General features: G+C 45.1%; 1 protein-coding gene across 2 annotated transcripts in view; it reads right to left on the bottom strand.

Annotated features, from left to right (window-relative positions):
• GJA8 (gap junction protein alpha 8) overlaps window positions 1-14,351 on the bottom strand; it is a 41,056-nt gene that overhangs the window by 22,935 nt on the left and 3,770 nt on the right. Inside the window, exons 1-2 of one of the 2 annotated variants that reach the window (XM_068180565.1) lie at window positions 5,933-6,266; window positions 5,380-5,473 (exon numbers count right to left, since the gene is read on the bottom strand). The exons of the other annotated variant lie outside the window; for it this stretch is intronic. The gene's annotated coding sequence lies outside the window, so the exon portion shown is untranslated. Of the gene's footprint in view, window positions 1-5,379; window positions 5,474-5,932; window positions 6,267-14,351 lie in introns of those variants that run through there. 2 annotated transcript variants of the gene reach the window in all.

Below are 14,351 nucleotides of genomic sequence, written 5' to 3'. Positions count from 1 at the left end.
TAAATCACACACACACATACACTCAGCCCTTCCTAGAACCATTCAGTATGAGGTTATTTACTGAAATCTGCATGAGTTTCCCCAGCCACAGCATCCTCCTGGAATTCTGTAGTCAGCCAGTGAGGTGCACCGGCCCCCACTCCTTCCTGAGACAAACTTGCCAACTGATAAATGTAGCCTGTATTCCTAATTCTTTGACTTGTGATTTACAGCAGCTATTGTTATGCTTGGCCCCATCTTTCTGAGTCATCCAGACTACTGCAGTAATGTTTTGGGTTTTTTTTTTTTTTTTTTTTTTTTGGTTTGTGGCTGGGGTTGTTTGGTTGGTTTTTTTTTTGGTTTTTTTTTGGTTTTTTTTTTTTTTTTTTTTTTTGCAGATCACCGATTTTTGAGTCATTCCTACTGATCAGTTGCTATCTTGCTGTTTTGCTCAATAGCATTGAGCCACAAATGACCAACTTGCCAACGTTTACTCCTCCTTACAGCTACACATCTCCACCCATTTGGAGCACTGATGGGTTTCCCCGTAAAGTCATAACATCTGCACTGCAAGAAAACAGCAACAACAAAGCTCTCTAGAAGCACTGTAGCAGCACCACCTATTCCTGGCTCAGCCTACCTAGTCTAATTTGGCTCTCAGAGCTTTAAGTAAAGTCAACATTTGATGAGTGTTTCTGTAGAGCCTACCACAAACAGGACCCTAATGAGGAAAGTTTTCCCCTCTCTGGCTGGGACAAAAACAAGCTTAAGCACACTCTCAGCTCCATTCCGTGTCAGAAGAAACAGCCTCAATGCACACTGAAATATAGGATTTCCACAGGACTGGGCACCAGGGAGATGCATGACCTGCAACAGGGGAGGCAAATCAGGAGCTTAGACAGTCACAGTTTTCTTTATAATGTTGTATACCCAAACCTCTTCTCATATCATCTTTTCAGTTGTTAAATACACAAATATGGGATTACATTTCCATGCCTGGTTCCCTCAGAGGCAGTATACAAATTACAAATAAGCAAATATATGGATTCCTTGACTTCCAAGGGATTTTTTGAGATTAACTACTTAACCCCTAATTACAACAACACTAGCTGGCTAATGAATAAGGTGAGGCAGCACACTTGGCTGGTAAGATTCACAATGGAAAAAAAAAAAGGAATTTTATCCCATGGAGGAAAAAGGGCTCATTGATCTGGCAGTCTTACCATGCAGATTTCCCATCTGGGATAGGAGCACATAGTCTGTACCTACAGGAATATCTGAGTTTCACATTTTACTGTACAAGAAGGTATGAAATCCCAGGGTTTTGCTCTGTGTAAACAAAGGGTCCAGGTGAAACAGGTTCTACCTGGACAGGCACTTTTCCTCTACCTGATGAGTGTGATGAGTGCTGATGAGTGTGAGAACAACCTACCTCCTAGGAAGTTTTAGTTCAGCTATACTGTTCCTGCATCATCCAAGTGGTTTGCATTTTAGTAACCTTCACTTCAGTCCCCTGTCTAGGACCAAGCAAAACAGAGCAATGCCTTAATAATAACTCCAAAGCATCAACACCCTCCAAACTCTGCACCCCAAGGAATGGCTGTGGCCTGTGGTGACAGACCCATGGAGATCTTTTATGCCAAAAGCCTACATGCTAAGAACAGCTTCAGAGACTCAAGCTGCAGCACCACTGTCTTCAAGCTAGCCAAAGGAGTAAGGATAAACACAGCATCCATGACTACTGCATGTGGCACTTGCCCTGTGATGCACCAAGTAAAATACCAAATGCATTCCCTTGCTCATATCAACCTTCACATTACTTTGGGGAATACAGGCTTACTCAGAAATCTGACACAGAGGAGCCAGACCACACTAGCACCACAGCACCTCCCCCCAGATGAATTCAGGATCATTATATAGGTGATAAATTCTCCTCTCATTGAGAGAGCAGCAGGGCTTGGGGACCCATCATTTGTGTACTTGCCCCCACAGAGGCCCTTAGCCTAGCTAGCTGAAAAAATACAGTGTTTATGAAGTGTATTTCATGGCTGAGCCACTTCTCCAGTGTACAAAACAATGCTAATAGTTCTCTCACATTTGCCTAATTATTTTTCTTCCTTTTTCCTGCTTTCTTTTTGTTTTGACTCCTTCCCCTTTCTGTCTGTCTGCTTCAGCTTGATGGGACTTTGATTTCCTCTTTACCCCATGACTCTCTCTTCAATACCATCTTCCTGGATGATCTACACCAGTAGCACTGGGCACTTCTGTCCCCACAAGTGATGAGCTGCATCCTCCCCACAAAAACATATCCCAGTAGTATTAGACCTGTTCAGAAAAGCAGACAACTCCTGCATACTGTTAGGGTCCTCATTGTTCCATACAGGAAGAGCCTGTTTATAGCCTGGAGCTTGCAAGGAATTTGAAATGCCTTCTCCTTCCACTTGGAGGGCAAGCAGCTGAAGAGAGCAGGAATCCTGCCTCCCCTCACAAATATCTTGGCATTCCAAATATCAGCCTTACCTTTAGATCCTACAGCCCAGCAAATATGCTATCACATATCCCAGTGTTTACCCAGCCTATGCAATCTGATAGGCCACCTATACTGAAGGGGGTGATTAACATCTAAGAAGGGATGGGAGGTGACCTTCCACACAGCCATGATATATTTTTGGGAAGGGCAAGATAAAGTCAGAAGGTCTTACTAAACCCTTTGATCCTTTAAGTTTCTGGTTACCAAATAACCACCAGTATCCTTTTCATAAAAGCATTTATTCTTAGCTGCATGAACTCCCATCCCCATTTCTGCAACATTAGTGTCTACTCCCAAGCTACATCTTTCTTCCCAGCTAACCCATCATCCCCCAGCAGCACCAGTAACCCATTGCTCAAATGCTCTCCTTTTCCTGACTGAAATCACACCATGCATCTTGCTTGCTGCACCCTTCTCTCACCTTCTACAACATCCCCATCACTTGACACGAGCAGCCAGCAGGACACACTTTGAAAACTTCCACTTCTAAGACCTCCACACAAAGAAAGCAAGAGAACCTGCTTAATTCATGGAGTTCTCATAGCTTCTCTTGTTCCCCTGACAGTTGTACAGCTGCTACATCTGCTGCTGCTAACTAGACTTGTTTTTAGCAAAGCACAGCAGGAACTAAAGAAACCTAATTCTGGCAACATTATAATACCAGAAACACTCCCTCACTTTCATTAACTTCAAGCTCTGCTTTTTATTATCTCTATTCCCTTTTTCCTCTCCTCCTCCTCTCTTTTTTGCTGGCATGGTGAACTTTTTTCACCAGGTCAGCAGCAAACAGGAGCAGCTCAGCTGGTGGCTCACATCCCCTCGCTGCTGCACAAAGAGTGGAGGTGGCTGGCACTGGGTGCCTCAGAGGAGCACCAGCAAATACCAGCACCTTTAGGGGATGCCACATCGGATATCCATGGAAAAACAGTTGCTGAGGGCATGGTTTCATAAGGACATGGATATCTCACACCTACCTGTAGCACATGTATCCATCTGAAAATAGGACTCACCACCTTGCTGGTCTATATACAAAATGCAGGGGTGGGGTTGTCATAAAGCACTCAAGGAAAAAAAGTGATAAAATTTCAGTAAGTCAGGCTGGTGGTGATGTGGCCCAATAGGCCACTAATTAGGATGTCTCACCAGAATGTGGGAAAAAAAAAGAAAAAAGTCAAGATCAACACTTTCTCCATTTGACCTCAAGTGTCTTGGACAAAAGGCTCTGCCCTTCAGGCTGGAGCACATTCTAGAATGAAATTGACTCAAATCTTAAGTGGAAGCTCCTTAAAATTTCAAAGAAAAACCTGTATGAGATCTAGCCCTGACAGAGGGATCCCAGTGGAGAGAAGCAAGAACTAGATACCATCCTCAGGCTGTTACAAAATACAGACTTTGAGGGTATTACTGACAGAGACCAGAGACAAGATGGCATCAGGAACACTGGGAATCAAAGTATTGTTCTCAAAGGGCTAACAGTGGGTACCAGGTGGCACACTGGCAACAAACACCTTAGTATTCCCTTGTCCAACTCCTAGCTGGGCAGGCAATCAATATTCATGTCAAGGGGAATTAGTTATTCACTGTTTTCAAGGTGTTATGGTCTCAATCCTGCCTAGTATGAACAGAGTTAAAAAAATATAAAAATTACCAACAATATTGAAGTGCAGTATAATAAATTTTGAAGGCTTGGAAAAGAGGCATAGAGGAGCTTTTCAATCAGACTGTATAGACAGAAAGTCAGGTTTCAGAGGGAAAACATAATGAGATTTCACAGGTTCATATGCAAGGCAGGGCTTAGATACGGTAAAAGGTGTGGGGATCCAAGTGTCACTGTCAGGGAGAAGAGTGGAAGTGCTGGGGGTGATGAAGAGTGGTGGTCTTGGGAAAAGGCCCAGGTTTCCCACACAGAGTTCCAGATGTTGGTGGGGGATGATGGAAGACTGGAGAAATGGTGAGGCTCCAAAATAAAGAGATGCTAGCACAAGATGTTGGGCAGAAACAAAAGAAAGCAGAAGAGGAGAACACTTCAAAACCACAGAAAATATCAAAGTTGATGGGAAAAAAAGTAAGAGACCCCTAAAGGTGACTGGGGCAACATTAGATATTCCTGTGAGAAGAGCTTTGGTACTATGATTTTGAAAATAAACTTTGAGGCATCCCAGCAAGTATTGGCGAATAGGAACTTGGCAAAGCTCATGTCAATACAGGGAATATGGAAGGAGTTTGCTCCATTCTGCAAGTTTGCAGCATGTGGAAGCGATTACAGGGATGATTCCAACAGCAGTGCTATATAAGAGATCTGGGTTAATAACATTCAATGAATAACATAGTACAGAGTAGAGCTGTAGCCAAAGAAGAAAAAAAATATGCCAAGAGCTGCAAAAGCCTATTTTCTGAATAAGACATAAAAGAAAAACAGCAAATCAAATTGAAACTTTTCATTGATTTCACTGCAAGTTTCTGTTGTTAACTGTAATTCCTTTCTCTAAAGAAGTCCCTTGTTTCACCTTTAATCACTTAGAATATTTGGACCAGTAAAGGTGAAGTCAAAACTTCAACCATGAAAAAAAGTAAAGGACTTTGATCCCATGTTCCGTGGTAAAAACTTTAGAGGTTTTTCTCAGCAAGGAACTCTGGCATCATAAATTTTTCTCTCTAGTTCAGGAAGAAGGACACTAAGTTTAAGACCCTTTAAATTTTTTTTTTTTAACAAAATAAAATGAAAATTAAAAGGAAGGAAAAGAACATCTCAGTTTCACACTCAGAAGGAAAATTCTTCTTTCCAGCCAGTTAGGTTTCACTGTTCTCCTGTAGTGGCAAGATACTGTTCACCAGTTTGGCAGCAGTTACAGGTTTCAGAAATTACATACCTGCTTAGTAGATGCTCAGGGTTTTATATTCAGGTACCCTCAGTTCAAACCTATCAAGAGAACTCTCCCAAGTGTATCACTGCAAGTTGCTCACCTGTTAAAAAAAAGTTAATTAAAACTACCTTTAAAAATTGCTGTGCGCCCACAGGTAGGCCTGGAGGTAAGGTAGCAGTAGCATGTGGGAAAATAATATCCTTTTTTAGTGATAACTAAAAAAACACCAGAAGTACTTAGGTGCTTAATACCTCAAGAGAAAGAAATGTTATTACTGGAGAAGAAAGAAAAAAAAAAAAAAGACAAAAAAAAGAAACCAAACCCTGGGCATTCCTTCCCAACTCCATTGTTTATAGCTCTGAGAACTAACATTCTGCAATCACTTCACATGGCTTCCCCTTCCAACTCTGCCAGGTATGGGAAAGTCCCAGCGAGCCCAACTTTTGCAAACCCCTATTCTGACCCAAAATTCACTTGCTGCCGTGCCCGTGCCATGGCGTACACCTCGGAGATCCTCCCGCCCTCGCCTTGTCCCAGGTTTGAAGCGTTCCTTTGTTACCTTGCTGTGCCCTGGAGCCCCAGGCTGGTCTCTGGCAGCTCAGGCTCCCATGCTCCGCAAGGTTTTCTGCAGGGCTGCTCAGCAGATCACACCGGCCATGGCATTTTATCGGCACCGTGCGAGGTGAGCACAGACACGATAAGGAAGCGCTAAAAGTCAACGAGGTGCCACTGACAAGGACTGGAGCTGGGCTCACGCTTCCCCACGGCCCACGTGTGTGGTGACACTGAGCAGCCCAGGCTCCTTCTCACCAGCTGCTGCCTTGGAAGGAGGCACCTTTCACTCTCTCCTCTCAGTGCGCAGCCTCCTGTCCATCCATCCACCCCATCTCCACTGGAAGCTGTCACAACTCCAGCCCTGCAGCTAACAAATTTTTTCTTATGAAACACCCGCAAGTTCCTCGGTGAGCACTGAAGAGATTTTTTGTCGCTCAAACATGCTGATGGACATGTCTCCTGCTTGCTTCATGCCGGCCCACCATTCCCTCCCAGGGAGGAAAGATTTGCTGCCTGAAGTGACTCCTTTCCCAGGCAAGCACTCCCATATGCCTGGAGCAGAGCCCCCAGCAGAATGCCTGGCATACACACCACAGAGATTAGCCCCCTGCTCAGGCAAGCCCCAAGGCCTGGGAAACCTGCTGTGACTAGCAGCTTGATTAGGACTTAAGTCTTTTTCCACCAGATTTTCAGGGGAAGGTGAACAAGCTCCTGAGAAATTTATTTCTGTTATGCACCCATGGTCCCTGAGCTGAGCCCCACAAAAGAACAGGAGGTTTAACCAGCTCACAGGGCAATAGATGCTGTTAGAGCAAAAACATCCTGCATCTATCCTTGCCATGGTGACCATCAACTCCACATGGCAAGAGCAGAGACAGCCCAGCTGGAGCGTTTCAAAACAGCCTGAAACTCAGGAATCTGGACCCAAACATGTACCAAGGACATCCCCTCTACTGAGCTACCACACATGGGGCCTAGTGGCTCAAGAAACACTACTCTGGAGAGCAACCAACTCACCACAGCACTGCTACCAAGCAGAAACACACAGCAAACCCCCACATGCTCTGCAAGAGCCTAAAGGACTCCTTTATATTCCCATGGGGTGGGTGTGGTTGGCTCAGCTGCTCCCTTTCCCAGCTGATGCCAATGAAGCCCTTATGAGCAGCCTCAGCACAGACAGCCAGGTCTGAAAAGAAATGTTCGGTTCACCTCCAGGGAGTCCCCACCTGTGCAAGGCTGAGCTGCACTGAGCGTTCATCCAGCCCAGCTGTGTGGTCCTCTGACACCTGAATTTACATTCATAGACAGAAAAGAGAGTCATTTATTCTTGGTGTGTCCTTTTTGGAAAACACCTCCTGAGATACCCATGCCTTCTGTTTCCTAGTTTTCATAAAGACACCATGGGCAAAAAGAGTGTCTCCCCACTCCCTGAGATCCAATACAAAAACACATCTCACCAATGCACCTTGCAGGCAGTAGCAGGACAGGCAGATCCTCCTGCTCACTCCCAGGACAGCAGGCACGTAGGTTTAGGGGGGAAAGCTTGCTCTTGGGCCAGGCCAGCCCTCCCCATGCCACACCATGCTTGTGTTGGCAGACTCCACTTCCCGTGCTGTGAAAAACACATCCGAGGCTCGCAGGAGACTTAAACATGCAAGGATATCACTAAAGGGAGATGTTTCTTTCCCAGAAAGTGGGAACTCTGTCACACACTTAGAGGTGGATGCTGACCTGTTTAATTTGCACAGGGGGAAGAGGCTGTGACAGTGTCTGTAATGAGTATTGTTGTAGGGATATCTTTGAGCAACACTCAGAGACTACATGCAGGAAAGGCCCTGCTCAAATATCTTGTAGATGCTGTTTCAGCTTAATTTGAAATAATTTCTCCATTGTCTGTAGTTTCTGTTTCTCTCTCCACTTCTACTCCTCTCTCTGGTTCCTGACAGGCATCCTCAGCTCCTGACTCCTCCGTGCTATCAGCCCTCGAGCATTTTTGTCAAGAGCCTAGCAAGCTCCTCATGGACTCCATGGAGAGCGGCTGAAGGTCTGCTCCCAGCCCCAGACAGAAGCAGCAAGTTTGCCAGTCTGGCAGGCTTTCCCCCAGCATTTTCACAAGCACTTGCTTACCTTATTTGAGCTTCAGAGAGTTCAGTTTGGGTTGAAGGGTAGGTCAGCTCTTATCTCACATCTACACGCGCAAATGTAACCCTTACTAGTTCCCTTTGCAGCTCCAACAGTTCCTGCCCAGTGGCACAGCCAGGACCACGCTCTCCCCCTCTGCTGAGGCATTTCAGTGGGAGGCAAGCAGGGCCAAAGAGCCACAAAGATGTCCTAGGGACCCCCCAGCCCTGAGGATGATCCTGAAGGTCTCTGAGCTTTCTTGTCCACAGCCTTTGGTGCAGGTGAAGGAGCAGAGCCACAGTTTCCCCTGCCCCACTCCAGGCTGGTGAGAGGAGCTCTGGGGAGATGCTCAGGGATGACAGAAGCTGGGTGAAACCCCCGAAGAGGATCCTGCAAGATCCTGTGAGATTCAGAGATTTCAAAAAGCCTCGCTGGCCCTCTTCTCCTTCTGGAAAATATTTTTAGTGCATCTGAGGTGGATTCAAGAGCTTGAGCTACTGGATCTTGCAGTTTGTTTAAGCAAATATCACTTCTGTCAATTTTCCAAATGTCTGTTCACACACAGACTGTCTTAGCATCCTGCCAGGGCTCTAAACATTCATCTGTGGAGAAATTTTCTGGAAACCTGTGCCTGTATCCCTGTCTTGCCTTCCGACCATTTAAAAACCAAACACATATATATGAGCTCACATGGAAATGTGGGTGTGAAAGAGTGCACCATGTAAAGCCTTGCAGGTGTGTGTGACTCAGGGTGCCCTGTTCGGACCACAGTCACCTTGTCCTGTCCACAGCACATCACACTCAGCTCCAAGTCCAAACTAGCAAATCACATCCATATCCCTCACTGCTGGAGGCCAGCACAGGACAAAGGCAGCAAAACTGAGTGGGGGTGGTGTGGGAAGGGAATGGTGGAGCAGGCAGAGACACTCGGTCCTGTGTGTTTTCTTTCCTTAAAGATAAAACTTTACCCCAGTCAAATGAGAAATTAGGAACAATGTAGGAATTTTAAAGAGGCCCAAGCTGCCACCTGACTCAGCGTCTTGGCAGGATATTGATTAGCAAGGCCATTCTTTACTCCTCTGCTATTGTTCGAGACCGGCCTCCCCCATGACAGCAACAGGCGTGGGAACACAGCAGCTTTGGTGTTAAAAAGTGCTTTTATCACTGAGCTGAGGACAGGGGTCTCTGGGAACCAGAGATGGTTGTGTCTGATAGTCAAGGGAATGCATTTGAACCGAGAACCTTATTCTGGGATCTCTGAGGTCCTGGGGCACACCAACACTATGCAGCACACCCCCTGTCCACCACTTCTACTGAGCTGTGTTCAGGTTCTGGTGAGTTCAGAGAGCTGCAGGAAGAAAGCACCTCTGCCTGCTAAAAATTCTATAATTTCTCCTTGGGCTGCAGTAGCTGCTGTGATGGCTGTTCCTACCAGACCTTGTTTTTAAACAAGCCAGGTTGAGTTCTCTAACTCGTGTGGCACAGCACCAAGAATAGGCTCACCACCAATGTCCTTATCCCTCCTGAGCAGGCTTTTTGCCAGTTTTTTGCAGGGATTTCTTTTCAGGATGGGCTCCAGCCTGCACTAGCTACCACAATGATGTCAGTAGGTGAGGGCATCTCCTCCTTGTTCAACAGACCAAACAACTGTGGGGTGTTACACATCATTGCCACTTCAATTACCCAGCTGCCTGCAGCCAACCAACAGGCCAACACAAGTCCCAACCAAGAGAACTGACAGACACTGACGCAACTTCCTGGGAGCTCCAGGCAGGAATAAAGAAAATCTTTGGTTTTTTGGTGATTCTCAGTGCATTAGAAAGAAACACAGTTCAGTACTTGAACACTGCTGATTTGGCTGAGTAGAGGCCAAGCAGTGACCAAGAACCACGTTTTCAGCCAGCAAAAATATTTCTGGCTGTCCATGGAGCCATACAGTTGGCTCCTGATTTAATATTCTTTGTAGGTTTGTTCTTCATTTGCAAAAAAATCTCATCTGTAACCACTTTATATATACACATGGTGGTCTTTATTTTCACCTACCCTTAAGATAAAATTAAAAAATGAAAGTCCTTCAGGTGCTGCCTGGACAAACATCAATATACAAATTCATTTCAAAGACACCCCAACTGAAAGAGCACAGTGCACTAGGGAGTGGATCTCCAAACACATAATGTGCTCTCTGCAGACACAAGATATTTATTCCAGCATCTAGAAATGCTCTGCAACACTGTCTGTGTAAGAATGCACAGTTTGGTAATAGTGTGACTGCACCAACTTTTTCTGCTTTCATGCAGAAAAACATTTCCATGCACCAACTTTTTTCTGGCTTTCATGCTCCAGTTTCATTCTTTCCACGAATTTTTCACCTTCCCAAAGTTGAAAAGCAGTCAGAAATCAGCCAAGATTCTCCTCCTCCAATCTGTGACAAGTGGACAACCAAGCTAAACTTAGATGTTTAATAGCTGATAGCTTCCTTTTACAAAAAGCAGAGTTAGTGCACAAATACTGTTTTGTTCAAAGTTGATGGACGCGTTGTCTCAGGACTGACTGCATCCAAACCAGCTTGTACTCAGTGCCCAGTACAGAGCAAGCCATGCACAGCTTGGGAATTCTGAGGCCCAGAGCTTGGCTCATGGAGATACCACAGACACAAAAGACTGGAGCCACTTGGCTCTGCAAAAGCCACTCCTACTCCAGCACTGACCTGCATATTAGTCCAGAACTACACAAAGTACCACTGCATCAGCTCATCAGTTTAGCAAAGGTGTTGATCATGTCCTTATCCACTTATTTGGGCAGCCAGGAGTTAAAGAATCCGTCACCTTATCCACTACCAAAAAGCAGTCCAATAAATGCAGCAGGTTGCAATTTAAGGGGTTTAATTTCTCCTCTCTCCCTGAGCCCAGTGGCACTCACAAACTAAAGGGACCAAGGCACAGGTTCCAGTCTGATCCCACTGTCATCAGTACTGTTGAACAGTCAGTGTGTTCCCTGACCATTTATTCACAGGCCAGTGATGCTCTCCCAGGACGATTCAGGAGGTTGTCTTGATGAATAACAGCCCCCCACAAGACAGCATGGACAGAAACACCCAGCATGGGGTCTGAGGGAGGAAGGGAGGCAGAGGAAAGCCAAATGGACATAAGCTGTGCCACATCAGTTTTTCTCAAGTTAAGCACAGCAGTCTCTCATCAATATTAAGGCATTTTCTTTTCACCTCCAGCATTAAGCCCTGTGTTTGGGCAATCGTGCTTCTCTTGTCATGGAACTGCTCACAAGAATGCTTCCCACAACCTTTTCTGTGAGGAGTTAAGGTTACCCTGGAGCCTGGAGTACTTAAAGATCAGTACACTTCCTCTGCCAGTGCAGCAGCTCATATTCCTGCCAGGGGTTTCTGCTGCTACCGCACTGTTTTGTCTCCTGGCCATTTTAGATTATTCCATCACAGGAGTCCAGGCTACAGCCCCACAGGACTTGTGCCATGATGTCTCAGAGCAGGAGAGATGGCTCTTTGGGACAGCCTCAGAAACCCCCTGGCACATGAAAAGAAAGATGTCAATCTATGAGGCACCTCAGCAATTGTTCCCTAAATGGAACGGGAACTCGGAGGCAAGAATAGTCTCTGTGAAACCTGGGGACAAAGCATCCTCTGCCAAAGGAATCTCAGCCACAAAACAATGTTCCAGGGAAAGCAAACAAATCCAGAATGTCTGTATCTGTTTTTCAGGACTCTTTCTTACTGAGAAAAGCCAGCTATGAAAAAAAGTTGATACATTTATTTCTAACCAGGAAACCCCAAGCAACCAAAACAACAAAAGGCCACTCTGACAGATATGCATGTAGAAAAGTAAGTAAACTGTGTGTTACACAGAAATAACATAGAAGAGACATAGAAGAGACAACCTCAGTGAGTAATCTAACCCCCAAATTAGAAATGTTATTGATGCCATGGGACATAAGTGCCTATGTATAACACTACTTTACCAGATACATACATCAGTAGGTACATACATTTGCACTAGTTACAATTTTGGTCATGTTCCTTTTCAGGTCACTACCATATATTTTAAACAGTATCTATGCTTTGGGATATGTCCCTTTATTATTTTTTTTTCTGTGTTACACTGGCAAACTACTTCATTAATTTCCTTCTTTTTACTTATTCATGATCTGCAGCAAAGCTTCCTTCTCAAACCAAGGCCACTTGGCCCCCTTAACAGCCTGATTTGAGGATTTTTTTTTTAAATAACATGAATAAATTCTCCTTTTACTACTTTTCTTGAAATGCTGAAGAAATTCTGTACATTGATACGGTTGACCTGTATAGAAGCTGCTGCATTGACCTTGACCTGTTGCAGACCATCTGCTCCCAACAATTTACAATCATAGCATAATTCAGGTGGGAAGGGACATCAAGAGATTTGACCTTCTTGGCCTTTAATTTTATCAGCTGAGACCAGCCTTCCTTTTTGACACCAGTTCTTCCAGCAGCCCATCTTTATTTCCAGACAGACGAGGAGTCTAGCCTGGATGGTGGCAAGGCTGAGGAGGGGTATAGCTCAGAGGACAAACTGTTATCAGGTAGAGCTGCTTGGAGGCTGCTCTGGGTAAGACAAGAAGCCTCAAACAGGTCCAGAACTCTGAGGGCTTTACAATGGCTTAAGGTACAGACACAGGTGCTGTGTCTCCATTGTCCTTCACTGCACCTGACAACACAGTCCAGAATGAATTTCCCCATGTTATCCACACTGGCCATGTCACCACAGTCAGCACAGTTCTGCTGTAACACCTGGAAATGCTGCAGGGCATTTCTGACCATCACCAGCTAGGTTCAGCCACTTGGACAGGAGGTAACTGCAGAAGACTAAAGGAAGCAGAAGGCCCAGAAATTTCCATCTTTGGAGAACTCTGACCATTACCAAGGCCAGATAATATTAATGTTGGCATCACATTAAATTTCTTCATCTCCATCATCTTTTTTTTTTTTTCGTAGCTGAACCATCTCACAGCTTTGTTGTGCTTGGAAACCAAATGTGAGTTCCCATGCAGGCCAGCACAGAGCAGATTGCCTGCACAAAGCAGGCCAGATACCAGTCCACAGATCACCACTGACCTCTGCATGGATTCCTCTAAGGCTGGTCTATTTGCTTACACAGCTGCAGGCTCCAAGTTCACATCACTTTGGTAGCTGAAAGACAATTTTATGTCGTTCCTGTGCTGGAGCTTTCACACGGGCCAACTTTTCAGGGTGGATAATAATTATTTTTAAGCATATCAAGAAGTTTATCAAAGTAGCTTTTCTAATGCAAGAATGATCAGAGTTCTGAGAGGAGGGGGAGAAATTGAAAGGATCGCTCAGGTGGAAGGAAAAGTTGTGTGACCTGGATTAGAAAGAATTTGACTGGAAGACTAGCTTGGATTTGTCCAGACCTACCAGATAGAAATGGGAGAAGAGCTTCTCTCAGAAATATTTGGGAGAGGGTTGTAGGGAGTTCTGGAGAAAGCCCCTCATGGGGCCAGCATGGACAGCCACAGGAGCTTCAGGAGAAACATTTAAGTCAGTTTTAGATTCGCCCTAGATTGTGGTACTCTGAGAGTTCTCCAGCTCTTAGGAATCTGATGGCATTAAGGCATCAGCCTCTACTCTCAAGGCAGCATTTCTCATGTTTTCCAAACAATTTGGAAACTGCAAATCAGTGCAGATTTCTCAGCTCAGTAATTGTGGTGTTGCCTCAGCATTTTTCTATCAAGATTCTTCAAAGCCCTTTAGATTCTCTCCCCAAATGCAGCCATCCATCCATCCTCCTCCAAGAAATCCCAGACCTTACTGATTATTACCAATAAAGTTATTGAGGTTGGAAATGCTGATACAGGAAGATGAGGCTATTTAGGAACGTTTCACCAGATGCTGGTTGAGCGATACTGCATCATTTCATGCAGCACATCACAAAACCTCTTTCTTCCCTGCTGTGTTAAATTGTTACTTTCCCTGAGGGAGAAACATGGTTCTTCCCAAATCTGGCCTGAGAGGAAAGTGGGGAAAGAGTGTGGGAATAGCAGACAACATCAAGGATTCCCATTTCCCTATTCCTTGCTTCTTGTGAGCAGTCTTGCTTTTAACCACTGCCACTCATTTTCTGAAGTGCTCTTTCAGTGGCCACATCCTGTGCTGTCTCTGGTTTGATGACAGCACTCCTAAATACTGAGAGCACTGTCAGAAAAATCAGTCTTGGGTTCCTCTTGGGCTGAAAGAACCAATTTACTGCTCTCCATCAACAGGCATAGGATAATGATAGGAA

This window comes from Anomalospiza imberbis, chromosome 2 (genome assembly GCF_031753505.1).
Source record: "Anomalospiza imberbis isolate Cuckoo-Finch-1a 21T00152 chromosome 2, ASM3175350v1, whole genome shotgun sequence".
In the NCBI taxonomy this organism is placed as follows: domain Eukaryota; kingdom Metazoa; phylum Chordata; class Aves; order Passeriformes; family Viduidae; genus Anomalospiza; species Anomalospiza imberbis.
This window is presented reverse-complemented; position numbering and strand designations above follow the sequence as displayed.